This window comes from Rhinolophus sinicus, linkage group LG02 (assembly GCF_036562045.2).
Source record: "Rhinolophus sinicus isolate RSC01 linkage group LG02, ASM3656204v1, whole genome shotgun sequence".
Taxonomy (NCBI): domain Eukaryota; kingdom Metazoa; phylum Chordata; class Mammalia; order Chiroptera; family Rhinolophidae; genus Rhinolophus; species Rhinolophus sinicus.
Genome location: NC_133752.1, coordinates 155526226 through 155538056, shown reverse-complemented (window position 1 = coordinate 155538056; position 11831 = coordinate 155526226). Strand labels below are relative to the sequence as shown.

The following is an 11831-nucleotide window of genomic DNA, read 5'->3' as shown; positions in this document are numbered from 1 at the left end:
GCTGTTAGAAAGCTCAGAGCCAATTTTGTGAATGAACTCCACATCCACCTCTGTCTTATAATCTTATTCTTATTTCTCCTTTGCTTTATTTCTAATACTGTTTTAAAGCTTTGCTATGGTGTTAACATCTTTGCAAAACCTCCTTAAGTAAGTACCTTTCAGAAAATGTGAAATTATAATAAATGAACACTCTGACATTCACTTATTACCTATCCAAAATCTATTACCCCTCTTTCTTTACTAACAGAATACCAATTTTACTTGTAACATGTATGTTACATGCAACAATTCTGATTTTTCAGACTCCCTTAAAGATATGAGTGGTCATTTGACATGGTTTTAGCTGATGAGATATAAATGGAAGTCTACTTCAGAGTTTCGAGGAAAACTATTGTTTTACTGTTAAAAGGGTCAGACTCAAGTTGGCATACACTTTTGCCCTTCTCCTTCTCTTCTTCCTGTCTATAAGTAGGTCATGATGTCTGCCATTAAAGAAGCCATCTTGACACCAGGAAGTCGAAAGCCACATTCGAGGAATGTTGTCATAGGAACCAAGCAGAATCCTTCCCTGATGACCTCATGTAACTACAATACCAACCCTGAAATATTTATTCTCTTTATTTCATAACATCAAGAAATTCCCTATTTCTGATGGGTACTAGATCTATCAGAGTGACCACTTCGCAAGTTACATAAATGTCTAATCACTATGTTGTACACCTGAAACTAATATAATATTGTATGTCAACTGTAATTTAAAAATAATTATTTAAAAAAGATAAATTCCTCATTTGATTAATCTAGGTCGAGATTCTATTACATACTCTCAAATACAAGCCTAACTCTTACATACCCTCTCTCCGAGTATAGTTCAGCTTTCCCCCACTGAATGTGCCTCCCCCTTGCTTTCACTAGCTACCTTCGTATCATACCAGTTTGACTATAACCCCGTTGAGAAGAAGTTGCTCATCGTCTTACGCCCCACAACGTGCAAAGACCTGAGGGAAGATGGTATACTTTCCACCTTTCTCTTTGTCAGTTTTAACCATTAGTTTTCCACTTTTGTGTAAAAGCACTGCCTTCTTCAAGGTTCACACCATTAATTTCATCACTCACCGCTCCTTGTTGCTATCATTATCCTGTCTCCCAGAAAATCCCTCTCATTCCTACCCTCCATCAGAATTCCATAATCATCCTAGACAGTTTCAATATTGATGTTCAAATCTTAGTCATGAAGTGTCCTGACTACCTTCAATGACTCCAACCTCCAGCAATTGATTCCCAAAGTCAGTTTTAGAACTCTTTCATCGTCCTCTAAAATTTCATTATGTCCATTTGCCCTCAGTCCCTTCTCCCACTCTGCTTTAGGTACACATTGATCTTCTTTGTGTCTCTATAATTTTGTCTTTTTTAAGAAATTTCATATAAATGTAATCATACAATATGTAGTCTTTTGTATCAGGCTTCTTTCATTTAGCATAAGAATTGGAGGTTCATCCATGGTTTTGCATGTATCAGTTGTTAATTCCTGTTTATTGCTAGTAAGTATTCAGTGTATGGATTTACCTTTTTTTGTTTATCCACTTATCAATGAATCGATAGACATTTGAATTGTTTTCAATTTTTAGCTTTTATGAATAATGTTGTGTGAGCGTGCACATACAAGTCTTTGTATAGACATGTTTTCAGTTCTTGTGGGTAAATATCTGATGTTGTCACACAACAGCCTAGCAGACTGCCCCCCCACCCCCCGCCCGTGTCTTTCCTTAAGGAAAGAATAGTCTGTGAGACTGTGCATCTCTGGGACTGTATATTTCTCTCTATCTAGTCTCCAAAAGAGGTTTTGCGGCCAATGACGAGTAAGATTCCCCACGGGGTGGGGACAACTCAAGCCAGGCGGAACCCCATGGAGACCCCCCATGAGCTGCTTTAAAAAGATTTGGGAAGGGGCCTTGTCTCCCTTTCCCCCTGCCTGGGAAAAGCTGCTGCTGGCTCTGACTTTTCCCTCTCACCTAATTGGGAAAAATGTCTTGAGAGTGATAAGATTAAACTCTCTCTGCTCAGCTCTGTGAAACAATTTCAACATGCAATATATGTCCCTTAAAAGAGTTGCATACCTCACCTCAAGGACTTTCTGCTTCGGCTGTTTGAAGATCAACATAATTGGTTTGGGTTGTTTCTATAACGTGATGAGTCTCACAGACCGTGCCAAAAACACTGCTACTCCCTTGTATACCTATCAATAAAAACCTCCAGTCGGCTCAGATCTGGGCTCGTCTTTCAGAACTGTGAGCCCCCTGGCCTTCTGAGATTTAAACTGCATTAAGTCTCTGTATGTTTCTTTCTTAAAACTTAACCCAAAGCCGCCCCTTCTCGTACTCTCACTGCTCATGTTGTGCTGGACGCGACAATCTGGGAGCGGAAAGGCTAGGTCATATGAGAAGTGTGTGTTTCTGCTATCCACTGCTTGGCATAAACCAGCAAGTGGGGAGGAGCTGAGCTCTCTGGCTACTTGTGTTCAAACCAATATTCCTGATAGTTCCACTGGCTCTTTCTTGCTCCCCTTATACAGTTATTCTGAACTTTAGCACCTCTAAATAAACTCTCATTTTTTCAATAGTCTTCTCATTCCTTTGTTTTGAGCTTTGCTTCCTCCCTCAAACTGAGTCCATCTACTTTTTAACCTTCAGGGATGCCTCTTAATTTCTGGCCTACCAAGAGCACCTTTATTTGTTTTACAACACTGCAATTAATTTATTTATAGTAACTGGTTTTGAAATTGGAAGTTCTGACCAAGACCGTTAGACAGCAGATACTCACATCCTGTTGCAATTAGCCTGAGAAGAAAGGACAAAGACACAGAGACATGCTTCTGCTTTGAGAAGTAACTGACACCAGCCAAAGTTACATGCCCATCAGGGATGAGGTATGGAACTCTTGGAATATCAGCCAAAGGCCATTTAAAAAATGTTCCAGTGCTTCTGCCAACAGAAAAGGAGACACCTTTTCAAGAGAGGGTCTGTGCAAATGGACTGAGAATCTAGAGGGAAAGCAGCAAGAACCACTAAAGAACATGAATTTATCACAGCACGTGCAAGTGGATAAACAACCAAAGAACCCACAAAATGCCTTTGAGAGAGTCCTCTTTAAACACCTGCAAGGCCTAGAGAGCATGGCATCTTTTATAACAGTATCAGTCAAATGAGAACTGTCTGGGTCCCCTTTCCTTTCCTTTCGCTTTGTGCCCTAATCCTCAAGGGGACATACAGTTATGAAAAGCACATTGACAGAAGAGAAGCAAAGAGAGAAAAGAAACTAATGTCATCTCCTCTTCCAGGTGTCAAGAGGCTAGCCTGACACTGGCTCTAACTATAGAAGAGGAGGGAATTTCATTTTAATCAATTTTAGAACCATGATTTTTACAAAGAATTGGTCCTAGTAATTCCATATTCAGACTGTGTTTTGTGACTTCAGGTGAACGTAAGAGTGTCTTTTTCCCATGAGGCCAAAGGAGTCATGGAAGCCTGTTGGAGATCTCCAGGGGGCAGCAGAACTATTTCCCTCACTTAATAAGGAATAGTAACCAACCACATAAAGTTAGTTCATCAACTACAATCCTTGGGTTGGGCTTGTTAAATAACATGGTTACGGTTTTTATATTTATTCTCTTATTTCTTGGAAACTGAAATGGAGGGAGAGGCTGAAGTTTTTTTAGCATCCAGTTTAAAAAACAAAACAAAACACCTGAAATCTTACATTCTTTTATTTTGGTTTCTGAAAATACTGCCTATTTTTCTAGTATTCTGAGTTTCTTCGTATTTACTTCTAGCCACTTGTCCATTAAATCCTCTGTGTTTCCCCAGCTTGGACTCAAATTTCTTTCCTTTCTAGCCGAGACACTCTAGTGCATTATTTCAATTCGCGGTCCCATTTCTGGGACTTGACCTGCTTTTGTACCTCATCCTTGCACTGATGCTGCTATCTGCCTTTTCTGGTTCTTTACACAGATTGCTGAGCAATACCGAAGAAATCACTTACACCCACACCTAACAAATTCCTACTCTCCAAACTCAGCCGGGCTCCTAGTACTGTTTGGCAAAACATTTATATATTTTCTTGGTTCAGTTCCCTGTTCCACTCACTTTGGTAGCTATTGGGATTCTTTGCCACTTATGTCATTTTTTTTCTCCTTTCTTTGCTACTTATTTCAGGCACTGTGCCCTGAATGAATTTGTATTTCATAGAAAATACTGAAGCAATTTTTATGAACAAGTTCTTGCCTTTTCAACTCCATCTAATAATGTATTTATATTTCCATCTTCTATTTCAGTCCCTTCAGATTCAGGTGGAGATTACCTTCCTGCTGGTGAGATCTCTTTTGTTTCCCTGAGTGCTGGGTGACTGCCTATGAGTAACCAGGGGATCTGGTTAAAATGCAGATTCTGATCCAGCAGGTCTGGGGTGGGGCCTGAGATGGTGCATTTCTAATAACCTTCCAGGAGATTCTGATGCTGTGGGTCCACAGACCACACTTTTTGTAGAGAGGCTGTAATTTAGTATCCTCTCATCTCCTTTTGCTCTACCAAGGATCCTGCCTCCTTGCTTTATTTACAAAATCTCTCTACTTTCTTTTCAGCATATAAAATGCTTGAATTTTCCTTATCTTAAAAAAAAAGTCTCTTTCCAAAATCTTTTCTACTTAAGAATCTTTTCTCTCTCACACCTTGTCTTCTGTATTAGTTATCCATTGCTGTATATATATGTATAAAAAATCACCCTAAAGCTTAGCAGTTGTAAATAACTTCGGGGGGCTCAAGAACCCTGGTATGGCTTTAGCTAAGTCCTCTAGCTCAAGGTGTCTTGTAAGACCGCGATGAAGATGTCAGCTGGGGCTACAGTCGTTTCAAAGTTTGTCTATGGGGAGGGCCCATTCCTAAGCTCATTCATCTGGTAGTGACAGGATTTAGTTCCTTGTTGATTGTAGAGCTGAGGGCCTCAGTTCCTTATTGGCTACTGGCTAGAAGTCACCATAATGTGGCAGTTGGCTTCCATCAGAGACAGCAGAGTGCAAGAAAGGACGAGCATGACAGAATCTGGTCTTATAACCCAGTCTGGGAACTGACAGTCTATCACTTGCTGTATTCTATTTGTTCGAAGCAGGTCACTAAGTCTAACCCACATTCAAGTGGGAAGGGTTGCACAAAGTCATGCATACCAGGTGTGGCCATTTTAGAAGCTGTCTACGATACCTCCACAGCCAAGCCTCTTGAAAAAGGCAATACTGGCTGTCCCTATTCTGTCAATTTTCATTTACCTTTCAAACTTTTAGATATTTGTTTCCCCTTTCACTGCTTCCTAAAGATGTTCCAATTGTCAAATCCAAAAATCACTTCTCAGTACTCACTTATTTGATCTTTTATTTAGCTTTCATAACACCACTCTCTCCTGATTTTATTCCTATTCCTTGGACCAAATCCTTCTCAATTCCCTTTCCAAACTCTTCATCTATGCATATTGTAAATGTAGATGTTTCAAAAGTTCCTGTACTTTATCTTTCTGGTTCTATATACAGTATTCTCGTCTTCACCTACAGCTTCTATCATCACATATACGTAGTTGTATTAGTCAGGGTTCTCCAGAGAAACAGAACCAATAACAGATTGTATACAGAGGGTGCCAAGAAACGTATACACGTATAAGATAGGAAAAGGTTGTACTAAAATTGTACTACAATGAAGGAAGCTAGCATTCACTTGATTAACGCCATCTTTTGAGCAAACGTCACACTATACATTGCTACTGTAATTCAATTCAACTTTGAAAAGTAATACACAGATAACATCTCTTCAAATGTGTATACATTTTTTGGCATAAATATGAGATTTATTATGGGAATTGGCCCACGCGATTATGGAGGCTGAGATATGCTATGATATACCATCTGCAGTCTGGAGAACTTTTCATATCATGATCTATGCAACTGCCCACATGGGAAATCAGGATTCACCTTAGAATCTTGGCTCTCTGTCACCTTCCACATCCACATTCCACGTCTAAGTCTTGTTTTCATCCCTTTGTCATCTTTTGTATTCTAGCCATTCCTCTGCCTGACCTAGAACCTTTGACTCCTACAATCTCTTCTCCACACTGTGAATCCCACGAGGACCGGGAGTGTAACTTGTTGACCTCTGTGATCCTAGCTAGTCCAGGTAGTAGGGTTCTTGCTAAATTATTTGTCTGGTTGATTAAAACTAATGTTTAAATCTGACTGTTATTCTAGCACTTAAAGGTCTTTAGTAACCTCTAATTACTTATCTAAACATCTTAGTATCATGTAAAAGATATTCCATCATTCCAATGTGTAGATTTGTTTGTCACATATAATAGATTTACTCAGATGCCTAAAATTTTTAAGGCCTTCAGTCTGCTTTTACATTTTTTTTTTGTCACTTCCCTCATTGTACGGCTGTCCATGACCACTTCTTATGCTATCAATGTGCTCCTACTTTGTCTTTCTTTCTAATCTGTTGCTTCTACAGGCAGGGAAAACAGGGACTGACTGAAAATTCAAAGGGCTGCCTTCTGGGTAAAGTTCATGAGCATTAGTGTACAAAAATTAAAATTTCTCATTTCGTTTATCACAGCTTTTCTCCCTTATTTCCTAGATCTTGGTTATACTGCTGAGATGACAGGTTGTTGGATGAATGCCTTTTAGACAAGTGAGATATAATTATATATAGCAATTAAAAAATAAAATTATAGGTCAGCTCTGCATATATTTTCCATATTGGGGAACTAACCTACATGCAAATCAATAACCCAGTACTTAAATCTGAACCAGTTATAAGTGGCTCTCTCATTCACTCCATTTTCTTGCACTTTACCCCCAATTCTTTCTTATCCTATTTTACTAAGCTAGGAATCGCAAGCATAGATTGTAGGGGTAGGGCGATGTATATAACCACAAGAGAGAAGTCTTGAAACATTTAAATGTTTTTAATTACCTATGCCATAATTTTTAGTGGAGAGATCATGTGAAATCAGCCTATCCACTGGCATAAGGATAATTTTTCCCCGCCGATCCCCATATAAGGTAACTTAAGTAGGACTATTAAATAAATAAATCATTGATGCTTTTAAAAAGGGACCTGTCCATAAGCTATTTGACCCTTGCCTGAAATGAAAGCAAAAACTAAATCCACTGGACAACCCTATCTGCAAGTGAGCTGATTATCACTGCCAAAATAGGGCAAATATTTAGTCATTAGGAAACACCTTAAATGACAACATTCTTAAGAGGTATCCATTAGCCACATATGTGGAAGATCAAGACACATAAGAAAAACAAATAAGCAAATATAGGTAATCCATTAGAAATTCTCTATTAGAGTAAGCTGTGAGAGTCTGATGTGAAGGAATGCAACAGAAGAAGCTTCCATTTGAGCCAAGTTTTGTTTATCCTACTTATCTGAAGTCAGAGCCAGTAATCCCAATGATCCCAAGAATGGTGATAAATGCTTTTCCACATTTAGAAAGAGCCAATGGGCAGAACCGTTGCAAATGGGTCAATTCCTGCTCTTAGTAACACAATACAAACAAGGCTTCTGATTTAATGCTGGCGGATCCTCTGCCTTGAGTTGTTTCTTATTAGCAGAGAGAGATTTATACCCTTTCTCCTGCTGTCTGGTTCACTGCCTTTTACAACCACCTGAATTCACTTAAGAGACAGAAGGGTGACATTAATATTTAGGAAACAAAGCCAAGCTACCTGACCCATGGGAGCCTGACCTTAGCGTCTGTCAAGCGCCAGGTTGGGAGCTCTGTGCCTTCAAGGCCAGTGCAGGAACATCTGTAAGGCTTTACGTTCTAAAATAGAGGCTGTCACAGCACATCTTTGCTGTGTGTGTATGTCTCTCCCTTGATTGATTCTTTCAGCCCAAACAGATCGAAATCCTAAGTATATCCTAGGTGTCTGCCCTTTCCTATAATAGTTTTTATTGTGTCATTTGGGCAACTTGGTTTCTGTGCTTAGCCAATATCTGATTCCACTTTTGCTCTATTTTACTAGGTTTCATTGACCAGCTTGTACCCTCCTCTGTATCTGGTTTCAACTTCTGGCTGCTTTTGTTTTAGATCTTCCTAACAATCTGTAGAGACTTTGATCTATCGTGCAACACAATATATGGAAAGCTACATTAGAACAGTGTAAACTGGCTTATCAGACCCTATGATCTCCCATCTTCTAAAATGATTTTATTTGTAGGCTTTTTAGTTGAAGCTGGCTGACATCCTTGAATTATGATTTATAAGTAAGAATCTTGTGATGGGCATGGATAGAAAGTAACATTTCTTCTCTCAGTTCCCATTTTTTATGTTTATAACCTGAATCCTGAGTATCCATGGAAGAAAGTGCTTCATTTACTAGGTAAATAATAATTTAGAAATAATTTGGAGTTATTATTCCACAAAAGTGAACACAGAATGATAGCCCCATTAATTAATACATATAAATCTAAGAAAGAAAAATCTCAATCTTTCTCCCTTCAGTAATTAATGATATCATATATGATGTTAAGTGACATCTATAATTTTCACATCGAGTCTCAGCTAAGAGCTAAACTTGTTCATACCAGCACTAAGGAGGCTTGCACCCCTACAAGCTGCCATTTCATATATTTTAACTCCTTTTTCACTTCCAACATTCAGAATATAATACTTTTCAACTCTTATTGGATTATCTCATTGCAAAGACAATATGTTTGCTGTGAGGATTAAATCATTTGGAACAGAGCCTAACACATAGTACAGATGTTTGCTAGTATAACGTATTAAAATTATAATAATGGATTAGTGTCAGGATGGTGCTGGGTGGTATTTAGCCAGAAATACCTAAATTTGGTGTTGGGCCTATTGCTCCTTCTCTTTGTGTTGGTGTTGAGGGAGCTGTAGCAAACAGGAGCAAAACAAGACAAAATAATCCTCATTGTTAGCTAGATCTTTGGCTCCCAACCTTAAGGTAAAACTCCAGAGAGCTGGACCAGAAGGAGGGTAAAATTCCACTTCTTTAGGCTGGAGGCCCTAGAAATCAATGGCCACCACAAACCAAATGGCAAGTATTTTCTCTCCTTCCTACCTCACCCCCCATTCATACCCAGATCTTGAAATTTGCCATTCCAGTGCTATGAAAACGACGTCTACCAGAGCTAGAGAACAAGGGGCAAATAAGAGAAAAACTGTTCCCTGAGCATAGAGCTATCCACCCGACCTTCTAGTGCCAGGGCAAGTCACTGAACTTGATTGTGTCACCTGGGAAAAGAGAGACAAAGCAAAAGCAAAGAAAGGGGAGGTGGTTTAGGCTTCTACCTAGTCCTAAGCCTGACTTCCATAACCTCATGGATACAGAATTGAAAAGAAGAGCAAGAGAGCTGGAGAAGGTGTAGCACTAGCTCTTAGCAATTATTGCTATTGCAGTCTTGGTAGGGCATTTGATAAATGGCCACACACTGAGCCACTAGCCATGGCTAGTACAATGTTCCTTAAAGCAAACCAAACCAAATCAAACCATAGAAACACCCCTCATGGGGTGGCTGGTTAGCTCAGCTGGTTAGAGTGTGGTGCTAATAACACCAAGGTTGCCAGTTCCATCCCCACATGGGCCACTGTGAGCTGCACCCTCCTTAAAAAAAGAAAAAAAAAAGAAACTCCCCCTTGTGGACTGAGTCAGAGCTCAAAGTACTAGAACAAAGAGTATTACTGTTGTCTATGGGCAACAACTGTCAGGACTGTGAAGACCATCGGCAATGGTGTATGAAAGGTACATAGCATATAGTAGTTTCTCAAATGGTAGCTATTTTTCTTCATTTGGCTATTATTATTAAAGAAAATCTATGCTAGATATTGAAACACACAGAACTGAATGACAAGGCAAAAATTATATACGAGTAGTGTTTGATATAATAATTGCATCTCCCAGAACTATAGCAAAAAAGTGATTGACTATTTCGGACTTAAAATCATAAGAGTGATTTTATTTTCAGTGCCCTCTATAACTGGTGGCTACAGGTGGTCAAATACAGTACCTGGGTATATATTTAAGAAACTTAAAACGACTACAGAATCTGACAGCTATATTCCATCTAGATTTAGTCACATTTAGAGTTTGGCTGGGATGCTAACCAAAAGAGATTTGCTATAGTTTCATGAGGTAAAATTACGGCATGAATCATCATCTCTCTAGTCTATTCAAGTAAAGATTTTATTTCAAAGGATTAAAAAAAAGTTCATAATTTGATGTATATGTTTCTGCAATTTGATTCTTTAATTTCAAACAATATGGTGGAAAGGGCATACATTATCTAAAGTTACATGTTTGGGTTTACAGATGAGAACTAAGTGAAGGAATGCAAAAACATGTTTGTGTGTGTGTTTGTTTCTATTTAAAAGGAGGCAGAGGTTCTATTTGAAAAGAGGATTGACATTTTCCAGGCTAAACTATTATTTATAATACATAGAACACAGAAATACAGATATCTTTGTGAGCAAGGAATTTTCTAAAAACTATGGTTTTTGATAGTAGAAGACAAATGCAGAATGGAATGTTGGAAGAGTTCACACTGAGATCATCATCTAATACTGCAACAGTAAAACATTCAAGTCCAACCTTTGCATGCCAGACATTTGCTATGGAGATGAAAATGTGGTTGTTAAAGGATTAGCCTAGTAAGATTGTATCAGAGTAACTAGGGTTTTATTTTTTTATTTATTTGTTTTAATTTACACTGGAGTTTTTGGTTGGTAAGCTTTCAAAATAAGCCAAGTCAATTTTCAGTCTTTAACATTATCATAACCTCTAAGTGTTAGCATCTGGCATTGTACTGGTGGTAATTTAGTGCCCTTAACAGTCATTTAAAGAAAAGGTATTAGAGCTCATTTCCGGTTTTTTTGCGTCGCAAGGCAATTATGAGCAGCAGTCTCCGACGCGGTGCAGGAAGTCCTGCACCGAAACCAGCGCACACGCGCAGAAAGGTTTTGGAGATGGAGTAGCTACAGGTCAGCTTGAGAAACTAGACCCTCAGAAGGACAAATGCTTCTCGGGCACCTCAGGCCTATATCCACTCCCTGCCCCAAGTTCTACCGTATATTCTGGGGGACCAGCAGCACTGTGACGAGGCCTAGGCTGTAGATGTCCCCCACATGGACATTGAGGAACTGAAGAAACTAAAGAAGAATAAGAAACTGGTCAAAAGCTGGCCAAGAAGTATGATGCCTTTTTGGCTTCAGAGTCTCTGATCAAGCAGATGCAATGAATCCTGGGCCCAGGCCAGAGCAAGTCCTTCCTTGCTGACCCACAATGAGAACATGGTGGCCAACGTTGATGAAGTGAAATTCACCAACAAGTTGTCTGGCAGTGGCCATTGGCCACATGCAAATAACAGATACTGAGCTTGTGTCCAACAGCCACTTAGCTGTCAATTTCCCGGTGTTGTTGCTCAAAAAGAACTGGCAGAACGTCCAGGCTTTATGTATCCAGAGCACCATGGGAAAGCCCCATGTACTAAGGCAGAGCTAAATAAACCATAGTGCTACCATTATAAATAAATAAGTAAATAAATAAATAATTTAAAAAGGTAGTATTAGAAAAAGAGAGTAGCAAAATAAAGCCCAGTCTAACTCATATAATTTAAGATGTGTTATTTAGACTGACTGCATAAACTTAAGCATCATTTAATATTACAGCCATAAAATATGTAGGTTATTTATCTTCTCTGTGACTTGGTTTCTTCATCTGTAGTATGGGCATACCGCCTTTGACTTCTGGGAGGATTAGATTA

General features: G+C 39.0%; 1 pseudogene; it reads left to right on the top strand.

The window, feature by feature from the left end:
- Positions 1-478: 478 nt before the first annotated feature.
- Positions 479-11569, top strand: LOC141570022 (large ribosomal subunit protein uL1-like; annotated as a pseudogene).
- Positions 11570-11831: the final 262 nt, after the last annotated feature.